At 37.1% G+C, this 26,488-nt stretch overlaps 1 protein-coding gene across 14 annotated transcripts in view; it reads left to right on the plus strand.

The window, feature by feature from the left end:
• The window catches only part of SCEL (sciellin), a 334,162-nt gene that overhangs the window by 99,216 nt on the left and 208,458 nt on the right, over positions 1–26,488 (plus strand). The window lies entirely within an intron of this gene.

A 26,488-nucleotide genomic window follows, 5' to 3' on the forward strand; every position in this document is an offset into this window, starting at 1 on the left:
ATTTAATCCATCTGAGGCTTGTTTTTCTTGCCTATCAAATTAAAAATAAAAGATACCAACCTTTTAGGTTGGCTGTGCAGATCAAATGTGTGAAAGTGCTTTATAAGTCATAAAGCATAATGCAAAGGCTAGTTATTTTATTTCGGATTAATTCAAATATTGCTCTAAATTGGTATGTCCCCTAACAAAACCAATGACTGCTAATGCCCGTTGTATCCCCGGTTCTATCTTAAATTTTTTTTTCCTTTGGAGAAAATTTTTAATTAGCAAATTGTCCATGGGTTTAAAAATCTTTTTTAAAAGAATTATTATATACTTGAATCATTCAATTAGAAAAAATATATAAGCCTCCTTTAAGAGAACCCCCCTGAGACTGAATCATTTTACCCTTACCTCAAGTTTGGTTCTATCCCCACATTCTGAAACCAAACCTATCTTCCTTCAGAGAAGCCCCTTTAGGCTGTGGATTATATAAGTGAGAAAAATGTTTAAATGAGAGCACAGACACACAGGGACAGCTTACTCATTAGACAAAGTGGGCATGGTGCCAAGGGTCCACTCTACTTTTAAAGGTCAATGAAAATGTTTTACTCTCTTTTGAAACTGGCAGAAAGAAAAATAAACTTTTAGGTCAAAGAAAATGTTTTACTATACAATATTAATATATTCATCTTTATACCAATGAGTCAAATATAACTTTTAACATTTGTTGTAGCCCTGGGTAACCTCAGATGAATTCTTCGAGGAGTCCAGGTATCTGTAGTTCAAGGCACACCAGGGCACTGCTCCAACCAAGGTGACGTTGCCAGGAATCACAGATGTGGAGCGATTAGTTCTATCTTGGGAAATAGGGAAGGCTTCACAGAGCTGATATTTAAATCAGCCTTTTGAAGATAAATATGTTCTCTACAGGTGAAGACGATAGGAAGGGCATTTCTAGGAGAAAAAGTAACATGAACCAAGGGCTGTGGAGAGAGAGTGTTGGAACTTAGCAGTAGTCAGTAACCAATGATAGCTTCTTCAATATAAAATCATGGGGAAAAAGCCTGTTACTTATACTGCTAAATCTTACTCAAGTTGTTCTTGTCCAGTATCTTGCATCAAAATATTTTAGAGCTAAACCACAAATTACATGAACATCTGTAGAAATACCTAATGAGTAAGCAGTTGGTTGTTCAAAGAGCTAATGAGCTTAGAAAGAATTACTAGGGATATTGTGTCAGAAATAAGGCAAAGTATTTTATGTAGCAGTTATTCTTTGATTGCAAGCAATAGCAACTGATGCTATCTAATTCAAACAGAACAAAAACAAAAGGAGGAAGGAGGAAAGGTTCCTGCTCCTACAAACACATATGATATTCATTTTGAAGTCTGAGTGGTTTTCTCCTTTCCCCACAGCTGAACCGAGTAATCTCCACCTGCAGGTTCTATTTAACCCCAGAGACCACTGGACGAATCCCATCCTTTGTCAGTACCTCTAGGTCAATACTTGGGTTATCCAGCACCAAATATGCAAGTATCTGATCTGTGCTCAGCCTTTTTAGTAACACTTGTGCCTTGCTACAAGACTGATATGGGTTATGAGGTTAGCAAACTGTGCTCTATCCTATTCCTCAAAACAAGTCCTCACATTAGAGCCTGTTCTGTGGTCCTCTTTCCTCTTTGATCTCTCTCTACTCCTCACCTCCAAGGACCTGTGAGCAGGGCTGTTATTTATGCCCTACACAATGCATTTGACTGGTAATTTATACTGGTGTCTGTTCTTACCTATTGAGGCATCCTTCTGCTGGGTCATGATGTCTGTCCTGACTAGTTTGTACTTATATGTACCAGTGGTTAGATATGTTCATGTCATTCCTACCCATAATCTACATTTAATTTGACATCTGATAGCATCATTGGAATCGCATTATGAAGATAGTAAATGTAGATATTTTGTGTGGTAAAACATTACCTCTCCTCTTCCTTTAAGGATCAGTCTAGAATTATTTGTCCACCAGAAAATGTTATTTTCAGAATTGGACTGTTTCTGTTACTTAAAAGGTCAGTCATGCATGACTCTAATCAGAACTGTTGACTGATTAGACTTTCAATATATGTTTGCCAAATATGTTCAGAGGCCAGATAATAGGGACAAAGGGATGAATTGGCCATGGACTGTGTCTGCAAGGAACTCACTATGTAGGGCTTCTATTCATGAATCTGCCACTTATTACTTTATTCAGAACCATTCAGCTTATATTTGTTAAATTTAAAATTATGGTAGATTTCTTATTGACTTTTTAAAATGTATATGATTAATTCGATTTAGAAATATGTTTGAGAATATCACAATTCACTTGAAAGGTAATTGGATAGACCCTTGGAAAAATCCATTCAAGTAATCTCTCAAATGCTCATTTATCCATCCATCCATCCATCCATCCAGTCATCTGACAGCTTGTTGGATTCATCTATCTTCCAGGAAATGTGCTTACAAATACAAAACAATTCCCAAGAAGCTTACAGACTAGTGCAGAAATAGATACACAAATAAACAATTACAATGCCATTGTGAGGATAATTTCACATGTGGATGATCTCATACAAGTTCCAGGCAGTGTAGTGAAAATGATCCTAGATTCTAGAGGGACTGTAGATTGGGGTTTGAATTCTGGCTCTGCTCTTGTTTGTTTGTTTGTTTTTTGAATTTTATTTCATTTATTTTTTATACAGCAGGTTCTTATTAGTCATCAGTTTTATACACATCAGTGTATACATGTCAGTCCCAATCTCCCAATTCATCATACCACCACCACCACCACCCCGCCACTTTCCCCCCTTGGTGTCCATATGTTTGTGTGTAACCTAGAAAAATGGTACAGATGAACCAGTTTGCAGGGCAGAAATAGAGACACAGATGTAGGGAAACAAAAACAAAAGTATGGCTCTGCTCTTGTTAAAGCTATGGCTTTGAGTTACTTAATTAACATCTTTATGTCTCAGCCTCCTCATCTATTATATATGCATAATGTCATTTGTCTGACACACAATGGGTGCCCACCATGTTAGTTACCCTCTATCTCCCCCTCTTTCCTGTCATTCATCTCTAAACTTTGATTTCTTTATCTCAAAAAGGAGAGGGTTTATGATTTAGGAATGATCCCCTAAATCTTGAAAGAAGTGTGTTCATTACTTATGGTCAAATACGCAGCATGTTTTGTAGATACAGTAAAGCTTTATGAATATCACTGATTAGTGTCTAGCACACCCTGCTCTTTCTCACCTTCAGGACCTGGTACCTCCTGTACCTGCAGATCTCTTTCTCCTCTGTGCTTACCCAGCTAACTCCTGCTCATCCTTCAGGTCTCAGCCTAGAAGTCATTTCCTCCAAAATGATTTCCACAGGTGATCTCCAGGATGCTGATCTGTGAATTTCTCTGGACTCTACTCATCCTGTCAAAATAGCCATGACAATACAGCAATCCCCTACTCACACATAAATGCCAAAATTTGAGATCTCTAATCGTCTAATGTGTTTCCCTTAAAAAAGTCAGTGATAATGACTCTTCCAGTAGACCCTTCTGGGAGCAACTTTATGGTTTACTGCAGAGAAAGAGAATCTATTTATATTTCATCCTCTCAATGCAAAATGTGGATACAAATTATTAATGGCTAACATGTATAAATCATTCAGTACGTGCCAGGCACAATGCCAGGCACCCTATATGCATTATTTTATTTATTTCTCATATTGACTTTAAGGAACAGGTTCATGAGTAAAATAGGTTTACAGATGAAGAAACAGTGACTTAAGGAAGTTAAACAAATTGCTTACCATTACACAAATTACTATTTCCTAAATGTTAAGACACTATAGGTTGTAAAAATAAAACAAAGCAAGGCCAAGAAAGCCCCAAACACCAAAACTCAAAACAAAAGCCAAAACACTATTGGTTTAACAATAGCTTTTCAGGGAGAGAAGGAAATATGGCCTTATATACACACAGTAATTCTAAGATAATCCTAATGTCAGATGCAGTCGAATTGAGGAGTGTCAGAGGCAAGTTTGAACTCAGAACTGTATGGCTTCAGAACCAATACTTTTACTATTATTCTTTGCTCTTACAATTCAGAAAATCAGTCCTCAACTACCAAGATACTTGAGAAAGCCTCATGAGGTAAATAAAAATTTTATTGAAAATTGTGAAAATAGGAAAAATATAAAACCAAAGGAAAATATAAAAAATCTCTCCCATCCACAATTTACAAAGAGCTCATGGGTCTTAATATCATCAAAACAAACAACCCAATCAAAAAATGGGCAGAAGACCTAAATTTCTCCAAAGGAGATAAATAGATGGCCAAGAGGCACATGAAAAGATATTCAACATTGCTAATTATTAGAGAAATACAAATCAAAACTACAATGAGATATCATCTCACACAAGTCAAAATAGCTATCATCAAAAAATCCACAAACAACAAAGGCTGGAGAGGGTGTGGAGAGAAGGGAACCCTCCTACACTGTTGGTGGGAATGTAAATTGGTATAGCCGCTATGGAGAACAGTATGGAGGTTCCTTAAAAAACTAAAAATAGAGCTACCATGTGATCCTGCAATCCCACTCCTGGGCACATATCTGGAGAAAAACATGGTCCAAAAGTATATATGCACCCCCATGTTCATTGCAGCACTGTTTACAGTAACCAAGACATAGGAACAACCTAAATGTCTATCGACAGAGGAATGTATAAAGAAGATGTGGTACATATATACAATGGAATATTACTCAGCCATTAAAAAGAATGAAATAATGCCATTTGCATCAACATGGATGGACCTAGAGATTGTGATACTGAGTGAAGTAAGTCAGACAGAGAAAGAGAAATATCATATGGTATTTCTTATATGCATGATCTAAAAAGAAATGATACAAATGAAATTATTTACAAAACAGAAACAGACTACTGGTGAGGGGAAGGGATAGTTAGGGAGTTCGGGATTGACATGTACACACTGCTATATTTAAAATGGATAACCAACAAGGGCCTACTGTATAACACAGGGAACTCTGCTCAATATTATGTAACAACCTAAATGGGAAAATAATTTGAAAAAGAATAGATACATGTATATGTATAACTGAATCACTTTGCTGTACACCTGAAACTATCACAACATTGTTAATCAACTATACTCCAATATAGAATAAAAAGTAAAAAAAAAAAAAAATCCCTCCCAAACTCAAAACAAAATACCACCCATTAAATTCAAACTTGCCAGCAACATTAGATTTATAAACTTTAAAATAAATGCATAAAATATAGAATCCAGTCACTTTATATGATTTATCTCATTTAATCTTCTTAACAATTCTATATTATTATAATCTATACTTAACAAGTGAGGAACTGAGGCACAGAACATGCCCAGTTCATACACTAATAAAGGATGGAGTTTGTATTGGACCTAGAGAGTCCACAGATTGTGAACTGGTAGGAAATTCTATAGTTTCCCAGATCACAAGGATGCAGTAATTTTTTCTGAATAATTGGAGAAAATTAGTCAAGAGAAATGTTTGCTGTTGAAGCAAGGTTTTTAACATGGGGGAATCTGGTTTGCTGTGGAAATGAGCTATTCTCTTCCATATTCCCTGTTTTCTGCCACATGTTATTTTGCCAGCTTCAGTTTTGATAGTCATGGTAATTTTAGGAACATAATCCCACAAAAGCGTAAAAGGAACTATGCATTGTAATCTTTGGGTACTTGTCTCCATGTACCTAGACTAAAAGCTCCTTGTGGTCAGGTGCTATGGTTTGTTCCTCGGTATATCAGTGTCTGAAACAGCTAAGGGACTGTTGAATGAATGAACCACATACGAAATTGCACATAGCAATTTTAGAGTTAAAGAAAATGCGTATCATGAAGAATGTGGTCTTTCCACCAGATGACAACCAGGCTCTACAGGGCCTTTTACAAATTAGAAAGAGTGCTCCCTCTGGCTGGGTAAATTAGAAAAAGGCATCCACTGGGTAGACGTGTTCTTTCTGACTTGCCACCCCCCATCCCCCTCACAGAGAACCGCCCCTGGAGAGCCATGGAGTCCAGCTAGGCAAACAGAGCTTAGATTTCCAAACTCATTTGCCCCCGCCTTGGTCATGTGTGTTTAAGCAGTGCACAAAATATACAACTGTATGGGATGCTCTAGTTTATCTCATCTTCTCTTTGATTTTTTTGGGGGGGAAGGGCAAGCGTCCTTTTGTATTTCTTAATTGAGAAAAGACTAGTCTGCCTAGTTTGAAAAGATGTAAAATGATTACATTCTATTGATTTATACCTTATTAAACATCCACGTCATTATTTTTCAAGGAAAGTGCATTAGGTGGATTAGTTCCTTCCCTTCTAATATTGTAATCTATAAATAATTTTAATAAGATATTTTGAGATTTTGAAAACCAAAAACATTGAGCCCTGAACCTGGATATTTTAGTAATGGAACATTCAATGAATTTTCTGCTTTTCTTGTGCATTCTTCTTATTTTGTGTTAGATGAGCCACTAGAAAAAAGAAAAATTAGCTAAAGCCAGAGTCTAAAAATCTTAAAATCATTTTTTTTTCTCTTCCAGACACATACACACAGCTTTTCTGTGCTAGGTAGGATTTAGGGGCAACCTGAGTCATAGCAAGAAAAACAGGAATTCTGCTGGAATTAGTGGCTCTCTAAACAGCCCCCGTTAATTGCAAGTGATCATCATGGTGATAGTTCCTCAAGAGGAATTTATTAAAGCCGAAGTCTTAAAACTCCATTTCATCTCACTTAGACATACGCACACTCCGAAAATTAAGGAATTACAACCAACATTCCTTTCTTGACCAAAGGAAAGGCCAATTAAAGCCCTTTTGGCCTTGATTATAGCTCTGCTATAGCATGCCTTTTAAGAATGATATTTGTATTTACTTTTAATAAGGACTACAGAATCATTCTTCAGTTTTAGACATTGTGAGGGGAAGAAAATGTTTCAATTCAGTTTGCAAGTCTTCAGGTTAGAATATTGATTTCCTGTCCCCAAATACATTTAGAAATGTGATCTTTGTGGATGGATCTTAGTATCAATTGTTGTCCTTTTAATCATCATTTTCTCCTTTAAGTTTCTCATTCACTAAGCTGAAGCAACAAAGTGGGAAAAATCTTGATAATGTTGAAGAGAACTTCACCACCTCTGAGGGTGATTCACTCTTGTGCGGGTGGTGTCTGGATAGAAGTAGGCTCTGCTTTCCGCATTGGTAAGCAGGGCAGAGCCAACTCTGTCAGGAGAACCCTTGTGAGCATTAGGGAAAAACATAGATAAGTGTTTGGAAGCAAAGCTAATCCTGGTGTTAGGATTGCTACTGCCTACCAATATTGGTTACCCCCTGCTTTAATAGAAACATTCATTTGTAGCACATTTAAAATGATGTGGTTTCCTGATGTCAAAGCACTTTCTTTTCTGGTTCATGTTGGTTTTACCATTGGCTTTACCACTAAGAAAGTGCACACCCTAGAGTGGCCTCTAAGTGAGCCAGCAGGCCTGGAAAACAGAGGGTTTGGATTAGCTGGAACACAGTTTTGAATGGTAAAGAGCAAGGATTTTAGAGACATGACTTTGAATTCCATCTTGCATCTTACTGAATGAGCTTGGGCAAAGTGTTTAACCTCTAAAAGGCTTTGTTTCCTTCCTTTGCAACGGCCACTACCTTCAACGATTCTTGTAGGACTTAGTTAGATAATACAGGTAAAGCACTTAGCGCAGTACCTGGCACTTAGTTCTTAGTAAGCGACAGCTTTTCCTGCAGTTGACGTATGATCCTGGAGAATCTCTTTGGGTCTGAAATTTCCTTCTCAGAGGTTGAATTATAAGTCCTAGGAATAGCTAAAATAAAATAAAATTTTGGAGACTTTTGAATTTGTGCAAAATAAAATATATTGCCAAGAGTAGCTACCAAATTAGCGGTAATATGCCTTAAATTGTTTCCAATGAACTTGACTACATATATACTATAAATAAAAATAATAATGATAAAGCTCATAAAGATAATAACATTAAAGATTTCTATTTGTTCAATGCAAACTTTATTTTCCAGGGACTTTAAATATACAATTTTAAGTACTTATAACAATGGCACAAATTAAGTATCATTTTTCATATTTTATAGATAAATCAGAGGCTCAGAGAGATTAAAGAATATCTCAAAGGCTGCACAACTAGTAAACAGAAGACCTGGGATTCAAAACCAGGTTTGTTTTACTCCAGAGCCTTTGTTCTTTCTACTACACCTGCTGTATGCTCAGAGAATATGCCAAAAGGTCTGGGAAATTTGTCCTTCCAATTACAGGGAGCGATAATCAGAAGGTGGTTTTGTCTCCTTAGTGAATACTAAATATTTTGCTGCCAATTTCACAATCTCTGAGGGAAATCTACATTATCTTCTTTGCTAGAATCCAGAATCCCTTTAGCTGATTAAATTATTTCCATTGATGTGGATTTCAATTCAGTCTAATAGCAACAAGGTCCCCTTTTGACAAAGGATGTGCTGTTGTTAGGGGTTTTTCTGAGATGCAATTCTTTCATAATGTTTTCAGTCAGATGAATCTGAGGACAGCATTATTCATATCTGTCCAGTCCATGGCGGATAAAAATTCTATTGTAGGGAATAGTTTTGCTTCTAGTGGATCTTATCATGAGATTTGAAAAATGATGTAAAAGAAAGAAGAATCAATACAGAGAGAACAGATCACAGTGTTAGGAGGACAGATTGAAGATGAATAAGACATAGACTGCTTATAAGGAAGAGACAGAGCTAACAATAAGATTAAAGGTACCAGGAGAGAGAAATATGTGCAATATAGTAGGGGCAACAAGGAGGGTAATGGTCCCACTTATGGAATTCAGGAAATTCTTCAAAGAGTTAAAAAGCACTTAACTGAGTATTGAACAGTGAATGTGTGCTTCCAAATGATGGAGGAGAAGAAAGGAGTGTGCAGACGAGTTAAAGCTCATATGTCAAAGTAAAGTGTCAGGCATCTTGGAAATAGATCAATAGAAATCATCCAAGAGGGACAAAAAACAGAAAATAAACAAAATGTAGACCTACGTCCAACCGTATCAGCAATTACTTTAAATGTTAATGAACTAAACGTGTGCTGTTTAATATGGCTGCCACTGCCATATGTGGCTATTTAATCTTAAATTAATTAAATTAAATTAAATATAATTAAAAATTCAGTTTCTCAGTGTATTAGCCAGATCTTAAGTGCGCAATAGCTACACGTGGATAGTGGCTACCATATTATATACTACAGAGGTAGAGCATTTCCAGAAAGTTCTACCAGACAGTGTTGGAAACAGAGAAGGTCAAAATGAATTTTAAAAAATTACATTTTGGGCTTCCCTGGTGGTGCAGTAGTTGGGAGTCCGTCTGCCGATGCAGGGGACGCGGGTTCATGCCCCGGTCCGGGAGGAGCCCACGTGCCGCGGAGCGGCTGGTCCCGTGAGCCATGGCCACTGAGCCTGCGCATCCGGAGCCTGTGCTCCTCAGCGGGAGAGACCACAACAGTGAGAGGCCCGCGTACCAAAAAAAAAAAAAAAAAAATTACATCTTGTCTACAAGAGATACTATTCATTTATTTATTTATATTGAAATTTAGTTGATTTACAATGCAGCATTAATTTCTGCTGTACAGCAAAATGATTCAGTTGTACATATAAAAACATTCTTTTATATATATATAAATTCTTTTATATATATAAATATTCGTTTCCATTACGGTTTATCACAGGATATTGAATATAGTTCCCTGTGCTATACAGTAGGACCTTGTTGTTTATCCATTCTGTATATACTAGTTTGCATCTGCTAAATCCAGACTGTCACTCCATCCCTCCGCCTTGGCAGCCACAAGTCTGTTTTCTATGTCTGTGAGCCTGTTTCTGTTTCATGGTTAAGTTCATTTGTATCAGATTGTAGAGTCCACCTGTAAATGATATCATATATTTGTCTTTCTCTTTCTGACTTACTTCACTTAATCTGATAATCTCTAGGTCCATTCATGTTGCTGCAAATGGCATTATTTCATTCTTTTTATATGGCTGAGTAGTATTCCATTGTATATATGTACCACATCTTCTTTATCCATTCATCTGTCATTGGATATTTAGGTTGTTTACATGTCTTGGCTATTGTGAATAGTGCTGCTATGAACATAGGGGTGCATGTATCTTTCTGAATTATAGTTTTGTCTGGATATATGCCCAGGAGTGGGATTGCTGGATCATATGGCAACTCTCTTTTTAGTTTTTTGAAGAACCTCCATACTGTTTTCCATAGTGGCTGCACCAGCTTATATTGCCACCAACAGTGTAGGAGGGTTCCCTTTTCTTCACACCCTCTCCAGCATTTGTTATTTGTAGACTTTTTAATGATGGTCATTCCAACCAGTGTGAGGCGGTATCTCATTGTAGTTATGATTTGCATTTTACAAGATACAAAAATATATACTAAATGTAAAGATACAAAAATATATACTACACAAATGTCGGATAAACATCCTTCAAGATGAAGAGTTTTATTAGAGACACATGGGAATATTTCATAATGATAAAGGGATCAATTCATCAGGAAACCATAACAGTCATAAATATTTATATGCCTATGTGTTTTTTCTCTTGAAACCAACTTATTCTCTTATTCTCTGACACCAACTATGTGTCCTACAGTTCAATTCAATCGTTTCAGTTCTGATGCTAACTACTCAGACTTGGTCCAAACCATACAAGTTAAGGGCTGAATCCTAGAAGACTGCCCCCACTTTAGACACCAGCCACAAATGGAGTTCCCAGGAGACTTATACTTCTGCCAGACTGATCACAAATTTAAAGGTTCTCATGACCCTCCCTCAGAATCAATAATTTGCTAAAATGAATCACAGAACTCAGGAAAGCACTTTACTTACAATTACTGGTTTATTATAAAGACTACAACTCAGAACAGGCAAATGGAAGACATGTATACGGCAAGGTATAGGGGGAAGGGGTGCAGAGCATCCCTGTTCATTCTGAGTACATCACCCTCTGAGCACATTAGTGCGTTCACCAGCCCAGGAACTCCCCAAACCTGGTCTTTTAGTTGTTGTTTTTTTTTAATGAAAGTTTTATTATGTAGATACTATTCATTAAATCGCTGGTTTATTGATGACTGAACTCAATCTCCAGTTGTCTCCTCTCCCTGAGGTCTAATTCCTCTAATCATTTGGTTTTTGTGGTGGTGCACCCCCATCCTAAAACTACATAGGGCCCTCCCATGAGTTATCTCATTAGCATACAAAAGACAGTAAATTCCAGGGGTTCTAGGAGCTCTGAGCTAGGAACCAGGGACAAAACCCAAATATTTCTTTTTTATTTTACCACAATGGTTAATAACTGTGTCTGCAAATACATGAAGCAAAATTAACAGAATTAATGGGAGAAATTGACAATTCCCATCATATTTTGAGTTTTAAATATTCCTTTCTCATTAATTCATAGACAAGACAAAGGAATCAGTAGGGACATAGATAAAATAAGCAACACTGTCAACCATCATAATCTAACTGATATTTATAGGACGCTACACACAACACCTGCAAAATACATAGTCTTTAAAAATGTATATGATACTTACACTATGCTAGGCAATGAAATGAGCCTCAATAAATTTGAAAGGATTAAAATTGTTGACCTAAAAAAAATAGACTGCCAGTTATTTCTACAGCAAAAATGGGTTTCCTTGGGATCGATAAAGAATGTCACTTCAGGGTCTGCAATCATGGTGAGCCATGGTGCAATTCCCCAAACAGCAAGGGAAGGAGACATCTTTTATAGAGGGGAAAAGGAAGTTATGAGAGGGCTACAGTAAACAAAGAGTCCGTTGGAGGAACTGAGAGTTCAAAGCAAAGTGGCTTTTCACTGGCTAAATTGTGACAGTCTCTCATTGGCTGAGCTCCTGCCAGGTAAGAAGAGGAATCCTTCCTTCTTCCTGTTGGGGTTTGCTGTCATCATAGGGTGTGAGGGCTCCCCCTTCTGGCCTCACGACTGTATTTTAATTGAGGTTTCTGTTTATTAATTTTAACAAAAAGAGTATGATTTCGAACCACGACAATTAAATTAGGAATCAATAATGAAATGTCAAGGAAAATCCCAGATTTTTGGTATTTTGGACTTCTAAATAACTTACGGACCAAAAAAGTAATAAGAGAAATTAGGAAATATTTCAAACTGAATGATAACCAAATGACAACGTATCAAAATGTGTGGAATGCAGCTAAGGCAGCACTTAACAGAGAAATTTAAATTTTCTTTGAGGATATTTATTGGCACATTATTTATAATAACAAAAAATAGCAGTCATCACTAATAGTCCACTAACAGTTGGTGGTTAATAAATTATAGTAGATCCATACAGAGAAATACTGTGAAGTGAAATGAGTAAAGCTCTGTAAATATGAATATGGCAAGATCTTCAAGAAACATCATAAAAGTAGAGTGCAGAAGAGTATTTAGAGTTTTTCTTTTAGTTATGGAGTAGGAATGGATTTTTTTGTTCGTTTGTTGGTTTTTTACATCTTTATTGGAGTATAATTGCTTTACAATGCTGTTAGTTTCTGCTGAATAACAAAGTGAATCAGCTCTATGTATACATATATCCCCATATCTCCTCCCTCTTGCGTCTCCCTCCCACCCTCCCTATCCCACCCCTCTAGGTGGTCACAAAGCATCGAGCTGATCTCCCTGTGCTATGCAGCTGCTTCCCACTCATTATCTATTTTACGTTTGGCAGTGTATATATGTCAATGCTACTCTCTCACTTCGTCCCAGCTTCCCCCTGCTGTGTCCTCAAGTCCATTCTCTACATCTGCGTCTTTATTCCCGTCCTGCCCCTAGGTTCATCAGAACCATTATTTTTTTTTGATTCTATATATATGTATTAGCATACAGTATTTGTTTTTCTCTTCCTGACTTACTTCACTCTGTATGACAGACTCTAGGTCCATCCACCTCACTACAAATAACTCAATTTCATTTCTTTTTATGGCTGAGTAATATTCCATTGTACATATGTGCCACATCTTTATCCATTCATCTGTCGATGGACACTTAGGTTGCTTCCATGTCCTGGCTATTGTAAATAGTGCTGCAATGAACATTGTGGTACATGTTTCTTTTTGAATTATGGTTTTCTCAGGGTATATGCTCAGTAGTGGGATTGCTGGGTCATATGGTAGTGCTATTTTTAGTTTTTTAAGGAACCTCTATACTGTTCTCCATAGTGGCTGTATCAATTTACATTCCCACCAACAGTGCAAGAGGGGTCCCTTTTCTCCACACCCTCTCCAGCATTTATTGTTTGTAGATTTTTTGATGATGACTATTCTGACCAGTGTGAGGTGATACCTCATTGTAATTTTGATTTGCATTTCTCTAATGATTAGTGATGTTGAGCATCCTTTCATGTGTTTGTTGGCAATCTGTGTATCTTCTTTGGAGAAATGTCTATTTAGGTCTTCTGCCAATTTTTGGATTGGATTGTTTGCTTTTTTGATATTGAGCTACATGAGCTGCTTGCATATTTTGGAGATTAATCCTTTGTCAGTTGCTTCGTTTGCAAATATTTTCTCCCATTCTGAGGGTTGTCTTTTTGTCTTGTTTATGGTTTCCTTTGCTGTGCAAAAGCTTTTAAGTCTCATTAGGTCCCATTTGTTTATTTTTGTTTTTATTTCCATTACTCTAGGAGGTAGGTCAGAAAGGATCTTGCTGTGATTTATGTCATAGAGTGTTGAGAAATTTAAGTTTTTAAATGTTTATTTTAGAGAAGAAGAAAGGTCTAAAATCAATGATCTAAAGTTCCATCTTAAGAAGGTTGGAAATGGAAAGCAAAGCAATGTAAAGTGAAAATACATAGAAGGAAAGAAATAGCAAAGATAAGAGCAGAAATCAATGAAATTGTAAAAGAAAAACAGTATTGAAATTTAACAAAGGCAAAGTTCAGAGGGAAAGAAGCTAAGTGGTCTGGGGATGCCAACTGTGAGGATGAGGGGTCTGAGAGGGGAGATTGCCCCACAGTGTTATCAAGTCTTCGTAGAATCACCCGGTCCTGTGAGGGGTCTTGCTGACACCGTCGTTTTGCCTGAGTACAAATTGTGTTGGGAAGCAGATATTATTTTTAACAGCATTTTGAAATTTAAAATATTAGCATCATCTTATGTTCAAAATGAAGGCAGTACCTGCCACTTTCCTGTGCTTCCAGTTTCTGCCATTCAGCACGGTTGACAAGAACCTCTTTATTTCTCACACCATTGCCTTTGCTTTTTGGAAGCAATATACAAACCTATGGAGATTTCATTCAAGACACAGTGCCTGTAGGGCTGGGTCTCCAGGAGAGCAACCTCTGGAAGAGAGAGCTACCTGTTCTTGCTTCAGTTTAACAGGTTGTTGAAATTTGCAAATGCTATGTGCATTTGTAAGAATGTAAGTTACAATTTAGTTTATAGGAAATGGTCATTCAATCGATAAATTTTTACTGTTAATTTCCATTTGAATTTGGATTTTTTGTTTACTTTTGTTTCTTAAATGACATTCATAAAGCAATAAAAGTTTCAATAGGTTATGCATAAGCAATAGCATTTTATTCTTATGCTATTTGACCATAACATTCTTTTGCTCCATTGTGCCTTTCCTTTCTTTCTTTTTTTTTCTCCATGCAAGTAGAATAAGAAAAAAAATACATAGTTTAAATGAGAGGTGTGGCCTCTAATGAAAACTAGAAAATAGAGGAGAACTTTGTCATAGAGCAATTTGTGTTGTATACAGATTTGGCCACACCACAGGTCAAATATTATCCTCTGAAAATAACTATATTCAATTAGAAATTCTAATCTAAGATGGTATTTATTCAATCCATGAATACCAACATTATCTAAAGACTTCACTTTGTAGGAGGTGGGAAGGTAAAGCAGAAAGAACATGCGTTTGAGTTAGACAAACCTGATTTCAAGTACTAGCTGTGCCACCTAGTATTTCTGTAATCTTGATTATGTCCCTTAACGGGTTTGAATGTCAGTATTCTTACTTCACAACGTTGCAGTGTGCTTTCGAGGAGGTAATGTATGGAAAGTGCCTGGAACACAGGGGGTCCTCTGTTTTCTTACCTCTTTGACCCACATTACATACCTGTACTGCTAAGAAATCGTAGCTTTCTGCATTTTCAGAGAGCAAGTATAGCAGAGTGGAACGAGCAGGGCCTTTGAAGTTGCACAAAAGCATCCTTATTCTCCTTTGTCACTCCTTGACCACAAGCGACTTTAAGCAAATTATTTAACCTCGTTGAGTTTCTGTTTCCCCATGTATTAAAAGAAAAAGAAGACTGCATCTGCAGACACATGAAAATTAAATGAGTTAGGATCTGTAAACATCTAGCATTGTGCTTGGCATAGTAAATGCTCAATTAAGAGTAGCTTCAGCTATATTATTTTTGTGCTATTAAGATTTTTTATTGCTTCTTTTTTAAGGCACTTTCTATTTTAAAGATCAAAGCCCTTAGGATTACAATCAGCAATGCTAGAGCTCAGATCAATTTCTGGGTCAGATACTGGTTATTTAAGGTGCTCTCTGCCTCTGTTTATGGGGACTAGAGAAGAAATCTCATTGTTCCACATGCAGCAGAGTAGAAAGATGCTCATGGGCTCAGTGGAGGTTATTTTTTATGGCTCCAAGAACCGAATCTTTATGATTGATGCTTGCTGTTTTTAAGATTTTTTTTAAAGTTCCCTCCAAAAAATTCATCTCTCAGATTATTGATTTCTACTGAACTTGCCTACTTTTCAGGGCAACATAGTATATGATCAGGGAGGTAAAGAGCAGTATTTATTTGATTAAAATTTCTTCAGCTTGATTTTCTTGTTGCTAGTGGCAACCAACAAAAGAATAGATCTAAAATGACAGGCAACAACCACAATGATTAGAGTCTGTGTTTTTATCTTTCCCCAGCTGTAATTTTATAGTAGCCTCTCTAGTGCTTGTGGTCATAAAAATGATTACTATATACACCACTTTAGACATATTGACAAACCACCCACCTAAACAACCCTGTTTCAGTAATGAACATTTTCCCAGGGCTTGGAGAATCAACTTCAGGCCACATGTGCTCTTGCTACCCTAACAGCTATAAGGAAGATGGTACTGTGTATTTTACAGAAATTATTTTCCAAAGTGAATTTTCTGTTAACTGGTATATCTTAGATCAGCATAACATTATGTGTAGCAGCAGAATTTATACAGTTTATATCTTTTTGAAAACAGTATCACTTCCTAAACACACACACACACACATACACACACACACACACAAACTGTATGTAATCTATTTACGAATTTGATGGTTCTGGTATAGATATATACTAAAGCCTCTAAAGGAAACTAAAAATACACCCTTGGCCGAGCTGTTCATTGTCGTGGTCCTTTGCCCTTGAAGCACCATTGTCCTTGGAGCACCACATTCATAATACAGTTAAATTCTATTAGATTACTTTCCAAGGACAAAAGAACATCGTTGTAAGAAGGAAAATAATTTTACAGAAGCATGACCCACCTTTGGGATGTTTGTTGGATATTCCAAAATTGAACCTGATATACAGGAACACACTAGAACTGCATGTGACGTAGTAATAAGGTTCACTCTCTTCCTCTCTCATCTTGTTCATTTGCCAGCCAATTGAACCTTTTAGTGCAGGGTTTGATCTCTGCATGCTGTGATGCTATTTGTCTGACTCCTGGAGTGTTATATTCACATGGACAGGACTTCCTGAGGGGTGGCCATTATCAAACTTACAATAAGACTTCAGCTGGATGAGAAGCCTTTTTGATGAATATCATGTGTGCTAAGCTGCATTTCTTGAGGCCAAGGAAATGTTTCCATACACCCCATGTTAAAGGGTAGGATTTCTTAGGAGGAATACCTTAGGCTGCTAACAGCACAGTTGGGGATGGAGCTGGGGAGCAAAATATTTTGTAGTCAGCTGGGAAGTAATGGAGCCAGTACTCCCAATGAGGGAAGGCCCTTAGCAGCCAGATTTGATAGTGGAAGCCAGTGCAGGGAGAGCGTCTCTCAGCTGAGCAAGGTGAGAGGGCAGGGAAACCAAGGCGAGGCTTAAGAGGATCAAACATATTTTGTCCACTTCATAAAACTTCTTTGGGCTGGCACGCAAACCATCTTCTAATTAAAAAAAAAAAGTGCTGTTAAAAAGTTTAGTCTAGCCAAAGTCACAAGATTCAAGAAGAAGTTCCCCATCTACTTTTCTTCAAATCTGTACAACACTGCAACTTTCCGCTCATCTCCTTGCTTAAAATTGCCACAGGCCTGAAGGCCTGACCTTCCCGGCTCTGAGTTGGAGTTGGCTCTGAGTGAGCGTTGCCAGGTCCCAGGTTGGTAAACTAAAGAAGAAATGACTAAACTGTTAACCAAATGCTTAACTCTGCTAGTCTTCTCCATCAGCATTCAAACTGGAAATGGATTAGAGCACTCCTATTCTCTAGGGCTCCCAGTGGATATATTATTTATTAAACCAGAAGACAGGTTTGTCTCTGGGAAGAAGAATTTGGCTCCAGCCCCGACCATCAGGCATTCATTCATTTATTAAGCATGTACACTCTGTAGCACTCTCCATTGCACTGGGGTATCCTGTGAATGTAGCAAACCAGCTGCACTGAGGGCATGTGAGAATATGTTCTCTAAATTGAGTCATTCCCATCCATGATGTTCAATAAAATTCATTCACTTTTCTTACATTCTTTTAAAATACTTTCCATTTTCTTTGTGCTTGGAGCATCCATTCTCACTGTATTGCCTGGGTTTTCTCAACTTGTTTCAACCCCTTGGGGGTGATGGAAACTCTAGAGCTAAAGGCAGAGGATTCCCTTGAGGACTTGGTAGACTGTGGAACTTGATCCATTTTTTTTTCTTTTAAATAGAGTATGAAAAATGCTCTTTAAAATAACTTGGTTCCATTGGCACAAGCTGGGAAGTAAGTAAATCCTGGCTTCAAATAATTCAGATTCTTGAGAATATAAAAACCTGACAAAATGAAATAGTAATTTATGAAATTAAAGCTGTATCTTCCTGGGAAACTGATGTCACAGATACTTAAAGGTTGGAGGGTATTTGTAGGCCGAGGAATTTTTGAAGCTCTATGTCAGCAGGGACTGTATTTTTCTTATTACTCTTTCACATGGCACAAAATTGGCGCTGAACAAATATGTTGAATGAATGAATGAATGGATTTTTATTTTGTATTGCTCTCTCTCTTTCTCTCTAGATCCTACTTCTCTAGAGCCTATATTTATTTACGAAGCAAATACTTATTAAGAGCCAGCTTCACTTTATAAGTGCCACTGGCACTTATTAAGTGCCGGTGTTAGGTACTATGGTAGGGTAAGAGTATAGAAAAATGAATAAAACTTGAGGCATGTCCCCAAAGAGATCTCAGTCCACTATTGCAATGCTTAGATCTATTGAGTAATGCCGTTTATCTGTACCCCTTTTTCATCTCATTCCTGTTAAATTTTAAAAAAATTAATTTGTTTTATTTTTTATTGGAGTATACTTGATTTACAATGTTGTGTTAGTTTCAGGTGTATAGCAAAGTGATTCAATTATACCTATACATATATCCATTCTTTTTCAGATTCTTTTCCCCTATAGGTTATTACAGACTATTGAGTAGAGTACCCTCTGCTATACAATAGGTCCTTGTTGATTATCTATTTTATTTATAGCAGTGTATATGTGTTAATCCCAAACTCCTAATTTATCCCTCCCCTTAACCTTTCTCCTTTGGTAACCATAACTTTGTTTTCAAAGTCTGTGAGTCTGTTTTGTAAATAAGTTCAATTTTTAGATCCCACAAATTTTTTTTTAACTTTTTTTTCAGTTTTAAAAATTTTAATTACTTACTGGGCTTCCTAACATTTCTCCTCTCAGTAGCCCATTTCTTCAAAATGCCATAGGCTTTGAATTTTGAGCAACCCTAATGTTTTTGTGAACTTGCTAACTTAGATTTACTTCTTTCCTTCCTTCCCTCCCTCCCTTCCTTCCTTCCTCCCTTCCTTCCTTCCACATTGATTTCCTCTAGGTATAACTTGTGCACTAATTCTTCCAACATTTTTATTATGGTGTGATTATCAAGTGTTTGGGCGAGAGTTTTGAGGGCTTAATGACCTTGTATTAGGTTCTTACTGTTGCTGTAACAAATGACCACAAATTTAGTGACTTAAAACTATATAATTTTATTATTTACATTTCTGGAGGTGAGAAGTATGGAATGGGCCTCTTGGGGCTAAAATCAAGGTCTCATCAGGGCTGTGTTCCTTTTAGAAACTCTGGGAGCGAACTCTTCCTTTTGCCTTTTCCTGCTTCTAGAAGCTGCCTGCATTCCTTCAATGGTGGCTCTTCCATCTTCAAAGCCAACGATGGCCAATCAAGTCTTTCTCATGCTCATCACTCTGACTTTGTTTCCCTCACCATATCTCCTTCTCTGACTCTTAAACTCTTGCTTCCCTCTTTCACTTATAAGCACACTTGTGATTACATTGGACTCGCCTGGATAATCCAGGATTATCTCCCCAGCTCAAGATCCTTAATTTAATCACATTTTCTAAATCTCTTTTGCCATGTAAGACAATATATTCACCGACCCCAGTATGAAGACATGGATATAATTGAAGGGGTCATTCTTCTGCTTACCACACATCTAATGGGCTCTTTAAAAATAAGGTTCTTTATCCTTTTTGGTTGAAAGCATAGCTGCATCTAACCCAGATTCTGACTCTAAGTCTTGGCCCAAGTGCTTGGCATATCTTCTCTGCCTTAAGTCCAGTAGAAGAACACCTGATGTAATACTTTTGTGGACGAGTATATGACATTATAGACCAGAATTAATTCTTTATATGTGTATGTAGGTAGGTAATGTACACTTTAGGGTGCTAAAAATGAGCTTGACTCTGGAAAAAGTCACTTTATATTTTGGCACTTTTGTACTTGTTTCACACAACTGTATGATTTTAGTAATGATGTATGAGTGCTATTTTGTGTACTGTAATACTTTCCAACTTTTGTCCCTATGTCTTTGTACCTCTTTTTCTTTTTCCCAGGGAAAGTAGAGGAACATTTTACAATATTCTCTTTGGAATAGAAGATATGGATTTTAATCACTGAGATGATGTAATCACCATTATTCTGTTGAATTTTAGACCAGAATGGTTTATAAGCTATAGTAAATCATCAGTAAACATCATTTAGTCTGCCAGTCCCTGTGTGTTCATAGGAATAAAATGTTACTTCTGTCCTTGAGGAAACCATAGTTTACAAGAAAGAGAGCACACACAGAAGAGAGACTTAGCAATCTATGAGGTCAAGACTCCCATCAGAAAATTAAATAAGGGTGACCCAAGTTTTGTTAGCAGATGACATTCAGACTTTAAACATGCAAGCAAAGATATTTCCTCAGGAGCTGGAGGTAAATGTCACTTGCTTAAATTCATATTTGGAACAGAGGAGGTTGACAATTATAATACATGTCAAAATAAAATTTCTAATTTGAAAGAAGTTTTAATTGCTTACATATTTCTTCTTAATGTCATATTAAATTGGTGCTATTAATGAATGGAACATTAAAACTGTATTTAATGAGGTATTTCAGAGATTAGAAAAGAAGTAAAAACAATTGAAATATGTTTTTTTGACTTGGGGGATTTTTGTTTATAAAATAAATACCTTTGAGTGTTTATATCCCAAAAGAGTGTGGAAGACATAGGTCAGTGGGGAAAGAAAAAAATCAATGGAAGACATAGGTCAGTGGGGAAAGAAAAAGATCAAAGTTCTCACTCTTGATGAAGAGAGATGACAGGCAGGTCCATAACAATTAATCATGGTATGAAAATAATGTAAGTGATTAAATCTCAGAGATACATAGACAGTTACCTATAGTTGTAAGGTGCTAATTACATTAAGACTTAGTTATTGGGGAAGAGGGAAGAGCAAGAGACTTAAGAGTGCTTCTTGAGTGACTGCTAAGAAATTCCCATTTTAACAAAAATTCTCCTTTAAACATATGTTGTAATCATGAACAATTTTGTTGGAGTTGACTCAGGTAGCTTTAGTCTGGTCCTTTAGTAGAAGATATAATTAGATTTGTGACAAGGCTTTGTGATCATCTCTTGCTTTTGTCTACCCCACACAAGTTGACTTAGATTGTAGCTATGGGAAAAATCTTATCATTCGATCAATATAGAATTGCTATTTCTTCACCTCAGAGGATTAAAAATTACTCTGTGTGTATGTGACTGAGGTTGGGTTGGGATTCTAATGGCTGGAGCCAGGGCAGAATTGAGGATATTTGAGAACCACTACCTTGGGTCATGAGACCTGCATCCACTTGCTGCTCTTAACCAAGCCATGCTTTATTCCACTTGAAAGTGTGCATGGTGGTTTTGGGTGGATAATAAAATGTAATTACGGTAATTCCAATCTTGTCGGGAGATGGTCAGCCTTTAAAATTGTATCCATATGACACCAAAATAACTGCCTATTTGCTTTTTACTCGCCTGGATTTGCTATTTTGGCTACATAAAGTCTCGGTAGTCAAATCCATGTTGAAAATTAGCCAACATTAAAGGCTGAAAAGAACTTTAAGGAAAATTTAAGCCAAACTTTTCATCTTGGAAATGACTATTGTGATGAACTGAAGAGACCATGGAATACTGTTCTGTGTCTGCAAGTCCTGCTGGAGCCCTGTAGTGACAAACAGAAGCAGGAAGACTGATTGGCTGGCATAACTAAATCTTTGATTTGCTTAAGACATGAATGTCTGAACTACATGAACCCAGTAAAACCAAATACCATTCTTTAGGAAAAGCAGTAGGCTAAGTCTTTTGAAATTTGGATAACAGACTATTGCTTGGACAAGCTAAGTCAAAAGTTTTATCCTTAAAAGAAAATTGGGGGGTTAATGTGATTTCCAAGCAAGAAACAATTTTTTGCTTTTAAAAATAACCTCAAAAAAATAGCCTCATTTGTTAAGTTAATCTTTTTTCATTCCAGAAACTTATTTCTAAGGCAATGTCTTATGTTTACTATTATATGTGTCTCAAAGAATTAAAGGCCATGAAGGACAGTAAGACTGAGAACATATGGCTGACATGAAGAGGGCAGCTGAGGCAGTACAGAAGTCCTACTTGCAAGAAAGTTGTTTTGGCCTAAATTTTCCAAATTAGTTACTAGATTATTGTTCATGTTCCTCTTTGTTTTGACTGGGTTCACTCACAGGATGGTAGAACTGGAGAGGCTAAAACTCTGACCAGTGATTTATTGAGGCCAGTCTATAAACTCAATGAATGGCAGGAGCCTGGGACTATTAGTACCTATGCCAGGCAAGGTGAACTTTGTCTTTGCTGTAGCTAAATCCTATGAACTCTGGTCGTATCTCATTATACTTGTTAATATACAGCCACACTTAGACATCAGATTTTCATTGGAAGTGATTGTATAATCATAGATTCTTAATTAAATTGGAGCTTTTATGTGTATGGTGCCAAAATTTAGTGCATAATACTATCCATTGTTCAGAGAAAATTGACATGTTAGAAAGCAAAAGTGAATGCTAAATTAGCAATGTTGTTGTAAATTTAAAACATGCTGTTTTAAGTGTCATAAGGAGTTAGTGCAAGAGTTTTGTATAAGTGTTTTGTTTTTGCTTTTTAAGAGGGACCTGGGGTAATTGATTTGCTTCAGTAACCTGTGTTTAACCTGTGTTTTTCCGTGTACTTATCTCCCCCTCTGCTTAGTTCTGCATCCTTTCAGTACTTCTGCACTTCAGGTGGGCTTGTTGATATACTACTTCTTACATGTTTCTATGTTAGCAGTAATTAGATTGGAGCTGGGGTTTTGCAAGATATTTAGTTTCTCCTTTTCATTTAATTTTTTTTTGAAAATTAGGATAATAATATTTGCCTTGCAGATTTATTAATGATGTGCATAAATGTATGCAAAGTTTCTACTGCTCAATAAGTCCTCAGGAAACTAAGTAGAATGTATGTTCATCCAGGGAAATGTCTGTGGTTTCTCTTTGTTTCGCTTTAGGGTGGATATTCAAGAAATGTTGCCAAATAAGAACTACTCAGATGCAAACACAAGAGCAAATGCTGAAACTGGCTTATAAATGCAAGCCAGCTGGCTGCTCTAGACAAAGTCTTAGGAAGAAAGCTTTCTTCATCTAATTCATAAATGGAATTGCCAGGCTTAACTGGCTTTTTTAAAAAAAATTTTGTTTGAACTCTGCATTGCTGTATAACTGTGACAACATTAAGAAGAGTGTGTAAGAGTAAAATAAGGGGGTGACAGTTCACAAAGCAGTGTTATAACCATCTCTGTGGAAGAGCCTAGAGATGGTTCCATGTAGGAAGCCATCTGTCTGGATGGTGTGACCTCAGGCTAGCACAGTTGATAAGCGAGAAAGGGAAACCCTTTACCTGAGGTAGGAGATAGCTGGTGTCTGCTAGTGGAGTAAAATTGAAGCTTTGTTTTCTCCCAGACACTCCAAGGACAAAGCTAGTGGCAGAAGCTGAGCTCTGCTGGAATAAAGAGATAAGATGACCACTCCTGAGGTCAAGGAAACTTCCCCGACTTCACAGAATGACTCTTTGGAGGTCAAAGCGGGAGGGTGCCACCCCATAATAGGTGATGCCAAGACCCCCACAGGCCTCCGCGGTGGAATCCATTTTAGCAAAAAGTTGCGCGCGCATGTTGGAGAGGTTCCTAGGGCAGGTCAGTTGTGAAAAAAGAAGATTAATTGGCCAAAGGTAATCAAAGACCTGGAAGAATTGTCCTATATAAGTGATTTAAATCACCTCCTTACTGCACTCCTCCTCATTAGGGGGGACGTCCACATCCTTTCTCTCCGGGTGTGTATCTCTGCCTTGCTTCAGTCTCAAATAAACAAGCTGTTTCTCTGTGTGCTCTTGCACTTGTTGTGCTGTGTCTCTAATAATAATAAACTTCGTACCTGTTTTTACAGGTTTTGCCTCCTAGAAATATTTCTTGCTTTCAAACGGGGGCAAGAGCCAGGGCCATTTTGCTTCTAGCCTCTAGCCCCTGGTGGTCTAGCGGCTAGGATTCCTGGTTTTCATCCAGGCTACCCAGGTCCGATTCCTGGGCAGGGAACTAAGATCTCTCTTCAGGACTGCTCACTGCTGTGTCTCCGAGATGATACATACCCAACTTGGCAGATGTATGTGTGTGTGTGTGATGAATATATTCTATATTATGACTCTCTCCCTCCAATATATATATACACATAAATTCAGCATTTATTTCCACGCTTTTATGCTCTCCCTTGTATCACAGGACTGGAAGCCTGAGAATATTATTTCCCAGACTCCTTTGCTTTTGCTGTTGTGGGTGTAATTTATATTGTCAATGAAATGAACTCATGCAAGATTTCAAAGGCTGAATCGAGGCTTAGTGAGTCCATATATGAAAAACATAAAACTTCCTTTGTGATATAAATAATAATTTCCCTAATTTATTGATTTTATAAATTTGGAAGTATGAAAAGTTGCTTTCCACCCCCATGCCCCGACTTAAAACAAAAAATACCTGTTTGTTCAGCATTTGCTGCAAAGATTGAATCCTTTGTTAGACAAAAAAGTACGACTTTTCTTTCCCTTTAGCTTGCTTTTTATGTGACATTGTTTGAGAGACAGAGCACAGTATTTTTAAACAGATGACAAAATGTCAGCTTTGAGTGGCACAAATTTAGAAGCAACAGTAGAGTGTTGTATTACGATTTCTTTGTAGTATGAAAAAACTCCAGAGTTATTTCTCTGTGCCTTCGTGATAAAATCACACTGAGAGGCAACATTAGGACACTGATTGGGAGGAAGGGCGAGCGTGAGGAGGGCAGGACCGTAATTTTCATCTAAGGAAACAGCACTAGACTTGCGAGAAGGGAATTGCATGTATTACTGAGCAGTGTGATGGTTCTCCCAGATGAATAGTTCATCTCCAAGAAGCATTTGATCAGGTGAGCTATCAACAAGATCTGGCCTTTGATAAACACATCCACTTTCATAGCAGTTCCTGAGATGAAAGGTTTGGATACCTTCAACTTCATGGCACTCAATCTCTGCAGCCTGAAAATATGAAATGATAACTTTTTAGTGTGCTGCCTTGAAAACCATCAAAGTATGCTAGAATCATCCTTTTAGACATAAAAGGAGACATAGGTTGTTACTAATTAACTCATCTCCCTTGTTATTCCTAAAATGATTTAAGGCAACAGGCTATATGATATAATGGGAAAATACTCCCTCTTGGCCTGATGTAAAATGACAAATTGTCCAAGATAATCTCTAGGTGTCTTCCATATTACACCTTTTATGAGAAAATTTGGGGAGTCATTCATTTAAAACTTCATTGCAAGGGACCATATTAAAGTGAAGTCTTAATAATAAACCTCCCAATGTGGGGTTTAGGATAGACCTAAATTCATCCTATAATCTACTTGGTTTTTGGACTGTTTTGATTCTGAAGCTTACATGTATCCACAGAGTTGATGTCAACCCAATTCCCTGGAAAATTGGAAGACAAGGATTTTTTTCTCTGTTCTTGTTACTATCTTGGTGAATTTGGCAAATGATTGTCTTTTCAGTGGCACAAATTTAGTAACAATAGGATGTTTTATTACAATCTCTATTTCACATGAATTCTAAAACTGTTTGGTGATCTGGAGGGAAGTTGGTTAAGAGGATAGTATACTTTTCATCTAATGAAACAACCCTTAACTTGAGGGAAGGTGATTGTAGGATTACTGAATAACTGAATAGGTTTGCACTTGAAGCATAGAGTGTCAGTTTTCTCTTGTTGAGAAATTTTTCTAGCCAATATTTTACAAGAAATGTTTCCTTTTACAAGACATGTTTTTAAAAAAGTGTTTAAACAGCATAATTCACAATAGCCAAAAAATGAAAGCAACTCAAGTGCCCATAGACGGATAAATGGTTGAAGGAAATGTGGTATGTACATACAGTGGACTATTAGTCAGCCTTAGAAGGGAATGGAATTCTGACACATGCTATGACATAGATGAATGTTGAGAGTATTATGCTAGGTGGAATAAGCCAGTCACAAAAGGACAAATATTGTATGATTCCACTTGTATGAGGTACCTAGAATAGTTCAGTTCACAGAGATGTAAAGTAGAATAGTGATTGCTAGGGGCTGGGGGAGTGGGGGATGGGAGTTAGTGTTTAATGGGTATAGAGTTTCAGTTTGGGAAGATAAAAAAGTTCTGGGGATGGATAAAGGTGATGGTTGCATAACAACATGAATGTACTTTAAAGTCACAGAACTATGCACTTAAAAATAGTTAAAATGGCAACTTTTA

Source organism: Stenella coeruleoalba (genome assembly GCF_951394435.1).
Source record: "Stenella coeruleoalba genome assembly, chromosome: 18".
NCBI classification, from domain to species: Eukaryota; Metazoa; Chordata; class Mammalia; order Artiodactyla; family Delphinidae; genus Stenella; species Stenella coeruleoalba.